Consider the following 15196-nt stretch of genomic DNA (forward strand, 5'->3'; position numbering starts at 1 on the left):
ATCTTTAAAAAAAATTTTAAATGGTAAAGAACAAGGGTTTGTGAGGATGTGGAGAAAGGTGAGAGGGGGTGTACGAGTTGACTCTGCTGATTAAGCCAACAAGCAGAGGGCTCGATGGTGCCCCTGACACACAAAAAGACCTTTCCCCTAGGAGAGAGCCATGTGCACGAGGGTCGTGTGGCTTCTGCCGAATTGCATTCAGGCCCAAGTAATCCTAGGAGCAGAGACAACATTTATTATTTCTCAGCCTGCACTCAGGGGCTCTTTCGGCTTGGCTTTGCCAACAGAGACCAGCCACATCAGACAGCCTTGAAAACACCCACTGGTCCCAGGTCTCGGGCAGGCAGGAAATAACTTCACACAGGCCACCTGCTGCTTGTGTGACCGACTGCAAGGGAAAGTGTGAGTTGAGTGAATGGGATATGTAGTGCAGGGGGACAGGAAGCAGTAGGAAAGGAAAGGGGAAACCAAGCAGATCACCAGATGCAGGAGGCAGCCAGATGCCACTCTGCCACTTACGAAGCTGCGTGCTTGGGTGAGTCACTCCGAGTACACCAAGCCTCCACTTCCTCGTCTCTACAATGGGGTTAGAAATAGCGCCTATCTCCAAGGCTGAGGATTAAATGAGGTGATGTGTGTAAAGAGCATGAGCCCAGCACTTAATTAACGCTTCCTAAGTGTTTCATGTTATTCCTGTTGGTGAAACATCACCAGTCCCTGGAGCCCCATATCCTACTGCAAACAGCACTATAATCTCTGTAAAATAACATTTACTCAGGGCTTCCTATTTGCCAGGCACCATCCTGAAAAAAATTTAATGTGGACTCTTGACTGATTCTCCCAACCACTCCCGGGAGGTAAGTACTGTCGCTGTTGAATCCATTTTACAGATAAGGAAACTGAGGCACTATCTAGTCTTCTATTCACTCTCTGAACAAATATTTACTGAACAATAGAGCAGAATACATGTACAGGGACATGGAGTAACATATCAAGGCACTTGCCTTCAAGCTGCTAACAATCTATTTGAGGAGCCAAGACAGATCCACTCCCCCCACCAAGAAGTTACACAAAACAAATAAATAATGACAAAGAGGAACACACAGTGTTATATAAATGCCCAGTGCCTGCTGGGTTTGGTTAATCAAGGAAGAATACAGGAGATGCTATAGACTAAGAATCAACATGAAATGAACCACCTGTGGGCAGCGAATTACTCCCAATCCATGCTCTATGAAAGCCCAGAGAATGGAGCTGACTTTCTAGAACACTCTTGAATTGAAGGAAGAAGCTCAATGTTCAAAAACTAGACTTCCTCCCCTAATCCCATCTCTGCTCTGGTCACTGAAGATGAATGGACACTTCTATGGACCCCAGTTCCTCAAGGACTGGGTTTTGAAAAGCAACAATCACAACCGACAATATGTGGCTCTGTGGATCCCCCCACACCTAACACCAGCAGGTGGTTGATAAATCCTGGGTGGATAAATACCCTCCACCCACAGTGATATTCCCAGAGTGCTTATCTCCTGTGAAACCCCAGGCTAGATGCTTTATAGGTACAAGCTCATGGAATCCTCCCTATTCCAGGAAGGAGGTCCTACTACTATCCCCATTGACAAGTGACACCTGAGGCTTAAAGGGGAGCATCATGTGTTCAAGTCATCTACCCCATGAGTAATACACTCAGGCTGCAATGAAACCATTTCTGACTCCTATGCCTTTGGGCCAAACCACTCCACTCTTCCTTCTCAAATAAATTACTATTCCCAATTCCACATTCCTTAAGCTACACTGGCTGAAGGGTCATCACTTGGCCCTTGAACTTTGTCTGCAGGGAGGGACCTAAACCTGCATGGAGGATAGGCAGAAACCAGAGCCCTCGTGCATTGCTAGTGGAAGTATAAAATACTGCAGCTGTTTTGCAAAAAAACACTTACAGCAATCTCTCAAAAACATTAAACACAGAATTACCATACGATCCAGCAATTCCCCTTCTGGGTATATACCCCAAAGAACTGAAAGCAAGATCTCAAAGAGATACTTATATACACCAGTGATCACAGCAGCATTATTCACAACAGTGAAAGGGTAGAAGCAACCTAAGTATCCACCCACGAACGGGTGGATAACACAACATGTGGTCTATCCATAGTGTGGAATATTATTCAGCCTTCAAAAGGAAGGGAATTCTGGTTCCTGAGATAACGTGGATGAACCTTAAAGCTATTATGTCAAGTGAAATCAGAAAGTCACAAAAGGATAAATCTTGTGGGAGGCCACTTCAATGAGGTACTTAGAGTAAATCCAAATTGTAGGGACAGAAAGTAGAATGGTGGGTGCAGGGGGGTTGGAGGGAGAGACAGTGGGGAGTTAGTGTTCATGGCTGTAGAGTTTCAATTTGAGAAGATGAAACAGTTCTGGAGACAGTAAGGTAGGGAGGGCTTCAGAATAACGTGAATGTACTTAATGCCTCTGAACTGTACATCTAAAATGGTTATAATGACAACTGTTAAACTGTATACATTTTATCACAATAAAAAAGATGTGTTGACAAGTGGATAACCCATCTTCTGATCATGGAAAGCTGAAATGGGGAGGAGGGTCCTGAGGGGGGGAAGAGAGAGAGAGACACTTGGAGAGGGAATTGCTTTTGTTTAAGAGGACCAAATGGAGGTCACAAGACTCACAGAAGGGACAAGGTGCCATCCCTTGGGAAAAAGAGGCTGAACCTGTGCAAGTGAACGCTGACAGCCAGCACAGCCAGCTGAGTCTGGTTCCCTTACACCTTCTCTCCAGCTGTTAAGTGTCTTCTGTAGCTGAGTGCTCTCCACCTGCTCAGATCCAATTTAATTAGAGGGTCAGGGCTCCCCAAGTACCAGAAGCGAATGCCAGGTTTATGACCATTAACAAAGGAGCTGTAAAACCCAGGCCGGCGGAGGACAGTGCAGCGCCACCTGCCACCTGCCACCCTGGGCAGGTTGCCGGGCCCCAGCTTGGGTTTCTTTGGGGTCCCACAGCACCCATGATTAACATATTATCTGCATCATAAGAAAACCAGTGGACAGTGAACCCCAAATGAGAGTGGATTTCCCAGATGCACAACTTGTACAGACTTCCAGAAGTGATCATGGCAGTAATTGTCCTAGAATAACCTGAGCTATCCTTACAGCTAAGTTTCATGGTGGACGCCAAGAAAAATGTGGATCTGGACTCAGGCAAACCTGGAATTTGCTTCTCTGCACGCTGGATTTCTCTTCTGTAAGAAGGGAGGACCTACATCTTCATGATCCTGGGGTCCTGAGATTGAGTCTCGCATCAGGCTCCCCAAGGGAGCCTGCTTCTCCCTATGTCTATATCTCTGCTTCTCTCTCTGTATCTCTCGTAAATAAACAAAAAAAAATTTTTTTAAAAGAAGGGAGGACCTACACTTTAATGCTTTTGGAGGTAGTATCATGAAGTCATCTGGGATTTGGACTCAGGAGTTGGAATAGGAAACAGAACCCACCTCTGCAGCCAACCAGCTACACAATTTAAGTGAGGCTGTTTAATCTCCCTTGTAAAGGGACTGCCTTGGGTTAGACAGTGCCATTCCCCAAAAAAGACCCTTCTTGCTCTAATCCTCCCGGAGACTCACTAGTATGTCAACTAATGAGTGATTCCAGACATCCAAAGACATCCATGACCTCCCCCTTGCCACATCTAGGTAATGTCGAGACAGCCCCTAAGAAATTGTACCCAGAAGTCACCTTACAGAGCCTCTGCCTTCAGACCTGCCTAATGGAACTCAGTATAGTTCCTGCTTCCCTGGGTGGTGGGGAGGGTTTCCTGAGATGGTACATGGCAAGCCGGATTCCTCGACCTTTTTAGCCTCCTGACACAGAAAGTGACACAAGGCGTACACCAGGGGAAACAGATGAGGAGCTGTCCCCAGCTGTCCCAGGGAGTCAGGGGCCCGAGATGATCAATACTTGGATGTACCTTTAAACCCTTCTGCAGGACAAGCGGTTAGGAAGCTCACTGAGAAGCATCCAGCATGAGAGCAAAGCTGGCTCTCCTTCCCCGGCACTGGAGCAATCTATATCAGCTCTTTCTCCTTGAGTGGCTAAAGCTCTTTATTTTTAAGTTTAGTTTGGTTTTATTGTAAAAGTAAGTCCACATAGTTTTCAAATATCAAAAACAGTATAGAAAGGTACACAGTAAAAAATAGAAGCCCCCCTCTGGAAGGCTTCTGGGGATTCTTGATGTGGATGCCGATTACCCGGGTACAGTCATCTGATGAGAATTCAGGCTGTTATACACTTACTAGTGTGTATGTTTGTGTACACATGTGAGATTTCAATAAAAAGATTTTTAAGTGCCCCTGTTAGGGGTTGTATTGTATCCCCCCCCAAAAAAAAATAAAGTTGAAGTCTTTTTTTTTTTTAATTCATGAGAGACACAGAGAGGGCAGAGGCAGAGGGATAAGCAGGTTCTACGTAGGGATCCTGATGTGGGACTCAATCCAAAGGCAGATGCTCAACTGCTGAGCCACCCAGGGTCCGAGGTTGAAGTCTTTAAACCCAATACCTCAGAATGGGGCCTTATTTGGAAAGAAAGTCATTGCAAATGTAATTAACTAAATTAGTTAAATTCAGATGCACTCATACCAGAGTAGGGCAGATCCCAAAATCCTATGGGATTTTTGTCCTTTATGAAGAAAAGGAAACTTGGACACAGACACACAGAGGGAGGATGACATGAGGAGATATGGGGAGAGGAGGCAAAGATTGGGGTGATGCTCCCACAGGCTGGGGAATACCCAGGATGGCCAGCAAACCACAAGAAGCTAGGTGAGAGGCATAGAACAGGTCTCCTCACAGCCCTCAGAAGGAACCTTAATGGCTGACACCTCAATTTGGGGCTTCTTGCCTCTAGAACTGTGCAACTATCCATTTTTCTTTGTTTAAGCCCACCCTGTCTGCAGTTCTTGCTCAGGAAGCCTGAGGAAACTAATACATTCCCTCTGTCCCTTCCTCGAATCCCAAGTCAAGCTCCTGAGAGGCTCCCACAGTAATGACCTCCTGTGTCATTTGTTTTAATCATTGCATCTGTCAACCCTTCCTAGCTTTGTCCACAGCTAGGCTGGGAGCGGTTATGTACACCTTGATTCGGTGTGGAGGATTCGGTGGATTCACAGAGTGGCGCCTGGTGGAGACTTTGGGACACCAACCCACAGCTAAGAGCAGCGTCCCTCCAGCCAGCTCCCCACCCCAGCTGAGATCGCCGTCACCCTCAACACCGAAGAGCAAAAAGGATGCTGCAGAGTAGCTCCCCAAAGCTAGCAGTCTAGAATGTACATAGCCCTGATAACAAGATCCTCAGGGAGACGTTCCATAACCACTTACCCCAAAGTTTCTAGTAGCCTCCCATGTTATGTTCTGAACCCCTTGCTCACCTCATTTTTCTCCTTGGTTATCCTATCACCAGCTGACATTATGGTACCTCTTGTTTAATGATCTCCTACCCATCTCCTGACTGGAGCCGTCACAGTGCTTACTGGCTACCTCAGGGCCTTGGCACATACCGTTTCCTTAGCCCGAAATACTCTTGCTACAGAAATCCATACAGCTTGCTCCATTATTTCATTCATCTCTGTGCCCCAGTGCGCTCTCATCAGAGTAGCCACCCCAACCACCTCATCTAAAATAGCAGTTTGTTCTCCAACGTTCTCTGCCTCCTTACCTTGGCTATTTCCCTAACGGCAGTTATCATCACCTGACATCATGCACATCGATTGATTTATGCACCTACTGTCTAGCCCCCTCACCAAGCTACATGAGCACAGGGCCGTTAAATGCCATGTTACACTTGCAGGCCAACTCCTAAGGCAGCACATGGCATGCGCTAGGCATTCAACAAATAACTATTAGAGCTTCTGTGTAAAATGTCAGGGATAATGATCACTACCCTTTTACGGAGTATTTCTTGATGCCTTGTCCCAGGAGCCCAATAAAGTAGGTATTCTTCTCCCATTTTATAGGTGGGGTACAGAGTGGCTCAGTGACCCACCCAAAGCCAACCAGCTACAGGCTGCCAGAGGTAGGAGTGGACCATGAGATGTCACATCCCAGAGCCCACAGGCTGGACCATCTGCCTTGCTCCCTCTGCCCACCTCCTATGCATTCCATGTGACCATGACTGTCACTGTCTACCTACTACTTTGCCTCCTCAGCCATGATCTGACCTGAGCATCAGAGCAGAGTGAGGTCCTTCATGAAATGCAAATTAAGTGCAACCAACAAGCACCAAATTGCCTTTCTTATTTATTTTTTCCTGCACAGGACTGTCCTGGTTGTTATTTAAAAAAAAAAATAATAAGCCACTGAAAAATAATGATGCTGCACGGATGCCATGGAGATATATGGAGATATATAAAGCCTGCCCGTGCTTTAATTGGCTTCCTGCCACCGTGTGCACTTAACTAGATGAGAATGCTATTAACTGCTCTGAAGAAAACATTTATTCATGAAAAAGCCACATAATGAGGGAATCGTCGACGCAGGAGCAAATGTCGGCATCTCTCAGATAAGGGAGAATGGCTCATTCAAACAGTAAAAACATCCTCTTTCCAGGTCTTTGTATGATCCTCAACATCAGGGCTATCGTGCAGGGTGACACACCAAAGAAGTGATTCAAGCTGATAAGGACAAACTTCCAGTTACTTCTATCTGCTTCTCAACATCCCTCCCCCCACTGTTTCCAGGACTCACAACCATCGCCTCTCACCAGGTGATGGAGAAAAACTTCTGGTCGCTGCACCTGAATGCCCACCAATCCTCTCTCCAAACTAAGAAGAGAAAACTTTAAAAGTTTAAATCTGATCATGCCACATGCCTGCTTAAAATCCCTCAGTGATTTCCCAAGGCTCACAAGATAAATACCAAGTTCCTCGCCACTGCCTCTGTAGTGGGTTGAGTGGTACACACACAACCCCCCCCCCCAAATACATATCTGCAGGGACCTGTGAATCTTGCCCAGTTTGGGAAAAAAGGGTCCTTGAAGATGGAGTTAAGTTAAGGATCTTTAGGTGAAATTATCCTGGTTATCCAGCTGGGCCCTAAATCTAATGACAAGTGTCCTTATAAGAGAAAAGCAGAGGAAACTTTGAAAAAGAAGAGGAGGGGATCCCTGGGTGGCGCAGCGGTTTGGCGCCTGCCTTTGGCCCAGGGCACGATCCTGGGGACCCGGGATCGAGTCCCACGTCGGGCTCCCGGTGCATGGAGCCTGCTTCTCCCTCTGCCTGTGTCTCTGCCTCTCTCTCTCACTGTGTGCCTATCATAAAAAAAAAAAAAAAAAAAAAAAAAAAAAAACTATTAAAGAAAAAGAAGAGGAGAAGACACAGAGGGGAAGGCTGTGTAACAGGGAAGAGAGACTGGGGTGATGCAGCCACAAGCTGGTGACATGTGGAGCCACCCAAAGCTGGGAGAGACAAGGAAGGATGCTCCCCAAGAGCCTTTGGAGGGAGCAGGGCCTTGATGATACTTTGTTCAGACTTCTGCTCTATGGAGAATGAATTTCTACTGTTTGAAGCCACCTGGTTTGGGGTAATTTGGTACAGCAGTGCAGGAAGGTAACACAGCCTCCAAAGTCTCCATGGGATCTGGCCCCTCACACTTGCTCTCTCCCCTGCCACCCTGCCCTTCTTCACTTACTCAAATGCAACATGCTTCTTGGACACCCCAGGGCCTTTGCACATGCTATTGCCGCTGTCAGCTCCTGGTTAACTTCTTCACCTTCAGATAGCAGCGCAATTATCATTCTCCTCAGGAAGCCTTTTCTGATGTCATTGGCCAAACATTCCCTGTTTGATTCCCTTCCCCATTAGAGACCCTCCCAACATCAAGTAGCTCCCTCCACTTAATACAGCAAAGGTGTGGGACTCAGTCACCTCTCTCATCAGAACTTGTCTGCAAGGGTGGGGGTCACATCTATCTCTTTCACTCCTGTCTCTGGAACTATGCATACAGTGCTCGATACATAATAGACCCCCAAATATTTGAATGAGTGAAGGGAAGAGCAATTTAGAGTATCTCAAAAACAGAAGCTATAGCCAGATATCAAATAAACCCATCAAGCTATAAAGGGAAACACAAACCAAAAAAAGGTCTCTGGGGTGAGCAGGCAATTTAGCCCAACTTGTTTTCCCAAAACCACATCAAAGTTTTCAAAAAAAAACAACTTCCAGAGCCTATGGATGGTGTCAACTCAGGACTCCTTGTCTTCTAGATTCCCCCAGAGTTAGCAGAACTAATTTCCTCATTAAGGACCATTTTTAGCCCTGCCCCCACTGAACTGGAATATTCCCAGAGTACAAGTCAAAGGCTCCAGCCACTTGCAGAAAGATAAAAATTCGGTGAAGTGAGTGGCCAGCACACTGTGGCCCTGTTAAAAGCTCCTTTCTGGCTAATGGGATGTTCAGCTCGAAATGAGAACTTCCAGAGCTCCATTAGCACACGTTTGGGGCCATTTTTCTCTGTTCATGGCTGGACACTCAACTGGAGGGGAAGCCGGCCAGCTCTCTGGGGGACTCAGGCAGAAACAGTGAGGAAGGACCATTTTTCAGCAACAGACTTGTTTCCTTCTCATCCTCTCCAGACTCACACTCATCCACCCCCTAGGAAAAGCCAACCCAGAAATGAAGGGGAACAGAAGAAAGCCAGGACAGAGTTGAAGTCAGGGAGAGAGAGACAGATGGCTCTGGACTCAGGCCTGGGTCAAATCCCAAACTCAAAATCTGCCAGGTGCCAAATCCTCAGCAAGTTATTTCACCTCTTTGATTCTCGTTTCCTCATTTAGAGAGCAGGGTTTAATTTGTCCATTCAACAGACCCTTAGGGAGGGCCAGCAGGGTGCTGGGCGGGGCCAGGCCCCAAGGGAGGGGAGTGGGTGCCATAGCGCAGCAGAATTAAGGGGCCTCTTCCCTCAGGCACATGCTCAACCCCGCAGTGCACACCCTGAACATCATTCCCCTTGATCTTCATGTGCCTGGCTCACTTTGGCCCTGGTGCTAGCTGCTGGGGTCCCCCTGACAAATACCACCAAGACCATTTTGCTGTTTTGCTTCAAGTCTACATGCAGAAGGGGAGGGAACTTGCCTACACCTCGTGACCCTAAACCCCTGGCCACAACAGAAACAGCAAAAAAATGGCACCTTGAAGTTCTTAAAAGGTAATTCCACCTCCCGCTGAAAAACCACTTGTGAGTCCCAGGCCAGGCTGAATTTATCAAACGCACACAGCTACCCAGCAATCTTCCCAGAGAGCAGGATTAGAGGCCGAAGGAAATGAATGCAAACAAACCCCATCAAGATCCATCCGGCTCTCCCAACTCTACTCTGCCAGAGTGTATGTCCTCCCAACCACACGGGTGGTCTAGACCGTCAGCGCTGAAATTACCTCCACTCCATGCGGTGTAAATAGGCTGAAATCAGCGAGTCTCTTTACTTTGCATGGAAACCATGGGAAAAAAGGACAAAACAGCACATTGCTACAATTGAGAGGTATTCACATAAACAGAAGAGTTTGGGCAATTTCTGGGTAAAAGCTGAGTCTTGTTTTAGGGCACGATTCAGTCTGACCACTGCTTCTTATGGGGTTGCTACAGAAGAATTTATAATCAATGGGATTATCTGGATTTTGAGGAGGACATTTCATATTCATGGATGGAGGAAATTTATACTCATACCTTTGCAGTGAATGGTTCCTGGGCTGCATGTGCACCTGGAAAGATCTTTGGCATCAATTGTCTTCAAGTCATGAAAACAACTAACACCAGACCCCACCCACAGCCACCTCCCGCCAAGTGGACAAGTAGAAAAGCACGTTTCCAGCATGGAAAGGGAAACAGGTCACGGGTACAGCCAAAGGAATCCAACTGGCTACTGATCTGGGATCTGACTTCGGCATCTCTTCAATAACCCAGCAACGTAGCCCAGACCACTGGGGAGAGAGGGAATCCCCAAAGAGCACTGGATTGGGCCCCTGGAAATCCACGAAGCAAGAATGTCAAAAAGCATGAGATCCTGAATCATACTCCTGGGTCCAAATCCCTGGCCCATTCTGTACTCAGTTAAACAAAATAGTCCTCATAGACCTTAATTTCCTCATCTGTAGGATGGGAATGACAGTGGTGTCTCTCTCACGGGGCCATTGTGAAGACTTCATGAGCAACCATGAACAGCTCCCGTATATTGGCCACGTTGGCCATCAGCGGTTCCAAGCAAGACAGACACCCCCACCACCTGCATTAGTTTTCTCAGCTGCTGTAACCAACCCCCCCCCCGCCAAAGTGGGTGGCTTAAAATCACAGAAATTTATTTTCTCACATCTCTGGAAGCTGGACATTGAAAATCAAGGTGTTGATAGAGCCACACTCCTTCCAAAAGATCCCTCCCTGCCTCGATCATCCTCCAGTGGCTCCTGGTGAGCCTTGGGGTTTCTCGGCTTGTAGCTGCTCACTCCCATTTGTTTCTCTCTCCATCTTCACATGGCCTTCTTCTCTGTGTGTCTCTGTGTCTGAGTGTCTCTCACCTCGTTTTCTAAGGGCACCAGTCAGCAGACTTAGGGCTCCCCCTAATCCAGAATGACCTCGTCTTCACTTGATTACATCTGCAAAGACTCTTATTCCAAATATGGTCCAGATGGACACCGTTGTGGGGAGATACTACTCAACCCATTCACCCCTGATGCTCTCTCTAATCCTGAAATTCACCAGAAAGGAGACCCCAGTGCCTTCTTTCAGCAGACATCTTTCAGATGCCCACAGCCCACACTAACCTGGTCTGAAGACTCCCACCACCAGCAGCTGAGTTTGCATGACATGGACCCACCTCTCCTTCCCCCGCAGCCACAAGTGATTTGATGAGGGTGGACTCCTGACCTAGGATGGGCCAATCAGATTCTCTCTCTTGGGATTTTTGGAGCTGGAACCCAGTGTATCTGGTTGGTTAGCTGCAGACATTGCACTGTGAGGACGCGTGAGCTTGGGGGTGAGGCTGCCACACTGGGTGCCCACCTCCTGCTGTGTGCACAGAGTCGAGGAGGCTGACCCGCAAAAGGACAGGGGGTCAATAGAGGAGCAGAGAGGCGAGCACCTTCCTCTCTCAGGCTTTATAATGCCAGATCTTCCCATTTTTCACCTACAGTTCTCTACATCTGAGGTCAGCAAACTATGCCCTCCCACCAGATGTGGCCCATCACTTGTTTTTATAAATAAAGTTCTATTGGTACACAGCACATCCACTCGCTGACATATTGTCTAGGACTTCTCTTGTATGGTAAGCATGGACATAGTTGCAACAGGAACTTGCAAAGCCTAAAGTACTATCTGGCTCTTTACAGAAAAAAGTTTGCTGATCTCTGCATTACACCAAGCTCAAGATACAACGGTAAAGAATCTCAAGCTGGAATGATTTTTAATTAGAAGCTAAGTCTACAAATTTAGTCTAAGATTAGAGAGGAGGGCACAGTCAGAAGGGCTCACGTGTCATTTAGTGGTGTGTCCCATAACTGTTCCTTATTAAGGGCCTTCTCTATGCCCAGCCCTGGGCTAGACACTGGTAATATGACTGTGAACTGGAGCACTCAGGCTCTGCCCCCAGGCTGCTTAGAGTTCATTTAAGGATGTTTAATTCCAACTATGGAAAGTGCTACAGAAGGGCAGTCCTGGGTGCTCTGAGAGCAGATCAGAGCCATGAAGCCTAGTGAAGAAAGCCTGGAAGACTCCCTGAGGAAGCTAAGGCCAGTGGTAGGGCGCAGAGACAAGTCAGACAAAGGACATTCCCCGAGGGGGAGACACATGTGTCATTTCTCCCCTGCACTGAAAAATGTCAGCTTTGTCCATTTGCTTCAGTGTTCTTCCAGGTATATGAAAGGCTCACTTATGTATCAAGACTCAGGGACATGGGACACAGGACACTGTGGTTCATAGACACCCTTTCCTAGCTCCTCTATGCACAGTGGCAGGTGCTCTGATGGGGCCCCTGGAGACAACAACCAGAGGTCCCTAACCCAGTCTTTATCCTGATAACTTAGGATCCTAAGCCACAGCCTCAAGCATGGCCTTGACTTATGGCAAACAGCTGCATGTGCCTTTTGCTGCTGGGTGACAGTTTCCAACTGCTTCATTACCATCAATACTCAGAAACCACATTTGCAGCTAAGTGCTCTCAGCTGTAATTGGTTCCTGACAGATTGGGCCATAACAAAGCACTTAGAACCCACCAGGCAGGCTTGGGGCCAGGGGTTGCCCCCCTCTTTGGGAATTCTTGCCGGGAAATCTAGCCTGCTGGCGAGGTAGGAGGGCCCAGGCTCAGGAATCTGCCTATCTGGAATTCATTCCCAGCACCTCCGCCCACTTCTCTGAGCCTCAGTGTGTTCATCTGTAAAATGGGGTGATGACGCTTGCCTCATAGAGCTGGTAGGACAAAGTGAGACATGACCCTAGTGTCTTCATCTCACTGAGTGCCTACCATGTGCTGAACATTAAGCTGAGCGTTTCAAGTCTATTTGCCGATGACAACTTCCAGTCCTGTAAAACCATCTACAGTGATCAAGCCCCTAGATAAAGAGGTGAGACTCAAAGAAGTGACATCACCTATCCACATGCCCATAAGGGACAGACATTTAGAAAGGGCAGCCTCTTCTTTTTCGGTATTAGTCATTCTGCTTGGAAAACCAATTTAAAAGTGTCCTAGTGGCATAGGTAGGGACAGAAAACAGATCAGCAGTTGTGTGCAGCTGGGACAGAAACAAGGATTAATGGCAAACAGGCCCAAAAGGTCTTTTGAGGGGTGATGGACATGTTCTAAAACTAGGGTATAGTGAAGGTTGCATATCTTGTAAATTTACTAAAATGCATTGAGTTGTACTTAAAATGAGTGCGTTTCATGGTATGCAAATTAACACATGATTATGGTTTTTAAAAGTAGCCTGGTCAACATAATGGCTATAGAAATAAAATAGACATTATAATCAATAAGAGGGTTAAAATGCATAGGAAAACATGTCCATACAAAATCTTGAGCATCGATGTTCATAGCAGCATTATTCACAACATCCAAAAGGTAGAAACAGCCAAATGTCCATCAACTGATAAATGGATAAGCAAAATGTGTTCTATCCACACAAGGGAATATTATTCAGCCACGAAAAAGGAAAGAACCGAAAGACGCCAGACATGAAGGGTCACAGAGTATATGATTCAATTTACATGAAATGACCAGAATAGGCAAATCTAGAAACACAGAAAGGAGATTAGTGGTGGTCGGCAGTGAGTTTGTAGGCACAGGACGGAGTGATTTCTCATGGGCACAGGGTTTCTTTCCAGGATGACAAAAAATGTCCTAAAATTGGATGACGATAATGGTCTAATGACTCTATGATGATACTAAAAACCACTGAATTGTACACTTTAAACAGGCAAACTGTATGGCATAAAGATTTTATTTCAATAAAGCTTTTAAAAGACAAAACAAAATATAGGAGAGTTAGTTGTAATCTTGGACAAACAGGGCTCAAAGCTATATAAGGAGACAGCACCCAGAATTTTCAAAGCTAACTTGGTCACAAACCAATTTTGAGAGCTTCTGGTGGTACTACATTTTGGCAAAACAAAACAAAACAAAATAAACAAATACAAACAAAAGAATCCCTTAGGGAATACTTGGGTGGGTCAGTGGTTGGGTGTCAGGTTATGATCCCAGGGTCCTGGGATGGAGTCCTGCATCTGGCTCCCCGCAGGGAGCCTGTTTCTCCCTCTGCCTGTGTCTCTGCCTCTCTCTCTGTGCCTCTCATGAATAGATAAATAAAATCTTTAAACCGAGATCTAGGGCTTCAATCAACCCCCCCACTCCGAGAATCTACTGTTGGATATTAAGTCAGAGAGTGACACCTGAAAACTCAAATCAGGACTCCATCCTCCCACTGATCCCAGTGCCAGGCTCTCTGCGCCTTATTTTGTGGGATCCTCTTGAGAACAGGGAGGTAGAGGCTGGAACCTCCCCTCCTCTCTAGTGATAAAGGGGCTTGCTCAGCGAATGAGCAGTTGTGTTGAAACTAGAACTTCCGTCAGGGGTGGAGCTGCACCTGAAGATGGATTGCTCCATACGCAACAAGGTCACAGCAGCATCGAACACCCTGTAGGGCCACTAAGGTCTCCACAGAGACTCCTGTCCTCTCCTGTCCACCACCTCCTGCTCCTCAATTGCGCGAGTCTCCCACTGTTGCTGTAACAATGACCACAACCTGATAGGCTTTACACAACACAGCTGTGCTACTGTACAGTCCCCAAAGTCGGAAGGTCGATAGGTTTTGCAGAACTAAATCAAGGTGTCAGCAGGAGCTCTGGGGGAAAAGCCAAGTTACCTTTTCTGGCCTCTGGAGCTGCCTGCATTCCTTGGCTTATGACCCCCTCCCTCCACCTTCAGATTCCAGCATCAGCTTCTGTTGTCACACTTCTGATTCTCATCCCCCTGCCTCCCTCTTACAAGGACCCATATTCTTATAATCTCCATTACAAGATTCTTAAGCACATCTGCAAAAATCCTTTTACCACGTACAGTAGCATATCTGCAAGTTCCGGGATGTGGACTTCTGCGGGGGGAGGGCATTATTCTCACTCCCCTGCCCATCTTGCCTCTGATCTTTTCTTCCCCACATGTTGGTACCAAGAGCACTTCCTTAAAAATGCCCTGTTCACTATTTTTGAGCTGAGAGGCTGCTTCTCAAGGAACCTCACCCAATGATCCTGACCCAATGGCTACATGCTCTTTATGTTTTATCAACTTCAGTGACCCAGTGGGGACTCCAACAGGTCAAGTATCTCATCTAAGGTCATCAGGCTAATTGGTAGCAAGTTGGCTTGACCTCAAGCATCTGTAGTGAGTTGAACTGTGTCCCTCAACAAGATACATCTAGGTGCCAGGCCCCAGTACCTGTGAAGGGGACCTTATTGGGAAATAAGGTTTCTGCAGATCTGATTAAGTTAAGGATCTCAAAATGAGGTCATTCTGGATTTAGGGTGGGCCCCAAATCCAATGACTGACTGGCATCTTAAAAGAGGAAGATCTGAGACACACAGAGGGGACAGCCAGGGGAAGGTGGAGGCAAAGATTTGAGTGAGTTGTTTACAAGCCTAGGAATGTCAAGGATTGCTGG

The 15196-nt window shown here is 46.9% G+C and overlaps 1 protein-coding gene across 15 annotated transcripts in view; it reads right to left on the minus strand.

Moving 5' to 3' along the window:
* The window catches only part of KSR2 (kinase suppressor of ras 2), a 442470-nt gene that overhangs the window by 193104 nt on the left and 234170 nt on the right, over positions 1-15196 (minus strand). The window lies entirely within an intron of this gene.

This window comes from Canis lupus, chromosome 26, assembly GCF_003254725.2.
Source record: "Canis lupus dingo isolate Sandy chromosome 26, ASM325472v2, whole genome shotgun sequence".
In the NCBI taxonomy this organism is placed as follows: Eukaryota; Metazoa; Chordata; class Mammalia; order Carnivora; family Canidae; genus Canis; species Canis lupus.